The sequence below is a fragment of the Gavialis gangeticus genome, unplaced genomic scaffold (genome assembly GCF_001723915.1).
Source record: "Gavialis gangeticus isolate Ggan-Ray unplaced genomic scaffold, GavGan_comp1, whole genome shotgun sequence".
NCBI classification, from domain to species: domain Eukaryota; kingdom Metazoa; phylum Chordata; order Crocodylia; family Gavialidae; genus Gavialis; species Gavialis gangeticus.
In genome coordinates this window covers 55446-57695 of record NW_017728984.1, presented here as the reverse complement: position 1 = coordinate 57695, position 2250 = coordinate 55446, and positions in this window count along the sequence as shown.

Here is a 2250-nt window from a genome sequence, read left to right as displayed (position 1 = left end):
CAGTGAGAGAAGCTGCGTGTCTGCAACTTCTTCCCCTAGCCCTGCCCCCCCTCAGACAGCTCTGGTGTTGTTTCAGGATGGCCGGGGGGGGGGGTGGAGCGGGGAGAAGGGAAGGGAGGTAGGTCTGTTCTGGTGTTTGCCCAGCCTGCACTGGAGTTGGGGGTGGGTGGATTGGTGCTCCCAACCTCAGGGGTGGTTTGGGGGGGGGGCTCCAATTCACCCACTCCACCCTTCAGCGCAGGCTGGACAAAACCCAGACAGAACTCTCTCCCCTCCCTTCCCCACTCCCATCTTGAAGACAACATGGGAGATGGGACTGGGCTGCTTCAGCCCATCCCTACTCCTGGTGGACACCAGCAGAAGTTAATGAAGGCACTCCACTTTGGAGTGCTGTCATCTGAACCCTTGTGTAATGAGGGTTCATTTGTCGCATGATTGGGTACTTTTTAAAGTGCTCTGCAGCCATACACTTCGGTTAGTGCACAACTGTAGGGCACTTTCAGTGGCCAATAGAGTGACAAAACATCACTTCTGTCAGTGCCCGCAGATTCTATCCCATCAGGCCTTTCCATCCATGATAGTCATCCTATCCTATCACACAAACTCCCCAGACAGCATATCCCCAAAACATCTGATTCCCCTTTTCTGTTTGTTCCTCCTCCTCCCCCCAAATTGTAGCCCCTATCTTTTCCACCATCATGGGAACTTGCCTTTGAAATATGCCCTCCTGTCTGAATACGCCTTCCTTTTCCCCATTGAGAGAGACCTATGAGTGGAATACATTAAAGCTTTCTTTTTCTCTTCTGTTTTTCAATGGCTGGTCTTTGCTGGGGAAATATAAATCTGCCTTGACCAGGTGGGAGACATGGATGCATTGTGAAGGAACTAATGCTAATTGACTGATCCTTTGTGATGCTGAAATCTCAGAGCCCCTCAGAGAATGTGTGGGAGCAACTCCAATTACAATGAGGCACAGCCAGAAAATACCTCAAAGCAAACATTTATTTTTAAATCCATGTTAACCAGGCAGGCAAAACAGACGTCTTGGGAAACATGGATCTCAATACTGGTTCTTTATTAACAGGGTAAAAGCCCTGTTGGAGAAGGGCAAATAAGAGTTTTTTTGTAAAGAATGTTTTGATTCACTAGTTGTTGGCAGGGTTTCTGTCTCAGCCAGACTAATATGGTTTCCATCACTCTCATCCTTTACATGCTATGTCAAAGTCGTCCTTTTATATCCATGGTTCTACTAGCTATGACAGCATTCCCAGACAAGGTAGTTAGGCTGGAGTTAAGGTTTGGAAGATATGTCATTAATAAGCATCAAGTAGAAACACCAGACATTCAGACATTTAAAGAAACCCAAACATTTGAAAAGAAAAAAAAATCCAATGTTTACAAAAACAAATAGGCTCAACCTGGCAGTCTTGCCCATTGAAATCAGTATGTTCTATGGACAGAGAATGTAAGATCAAACCCTTTATAATAATATTGCTCAATAAAGTATATTCTTTACTTGTATAGACTTTTTTTCCAATACTTTTACAAAGGTGGGTAATTTGCCATCCTTGCTGAACAGGTGATTACACTGAGATAGATAGGTTTATCCTCGTTGTTCTATCTAGATTCTCAGCAAGTCTGCGGCAGTGCCGAGAATGGAACTGTTGGGAAGCCTCTGACCCCCCTCAATGCTGGGTGTGTCTCTACATTCCTCCTTACAAGATAAATGAGTTCCAAAGATGGGTTCAGTACGACTTACAGTTATTAGCATGTGAAATAAGGTGGGACAGTTTGAGTGAGCTGAGATGAATAGGCTGTTTACAACATCAGTGTTCATAAGATGATTCCAGGTGCAGACAATGGTCATACACCATGGCTCAAAAGTCATGGTCAGGAATGCAGAATTTGAAGTTCATTTAAAAAAAAATAAACAACCCCCACCCCCACAAAGACCCACCCCGCCTTAAATGCAAAAGCATGCATGTGGAGTCTGGAGGTACACAGTACACAGAACTGATGTGGCTGATAATTGCCGTGAGTGTGCACACAGCCAGGAGCACAGCCCAACCATGTGGAGAGCAGCTGGATCCGGCTGGTAAGTCGGTTGTGGGTGGAGGGGTGTGAAGGAGGGAATGGGACTGGGGCAAGGGCAGGGGCTGCCCAGCCAGGGCAGGGTATGGGACTGAGCTGTGTGGGGGGGCCAGGGTGGTGCCTCCTGCTGCTATGCACACACCCAGGAGGGCAGGGGGG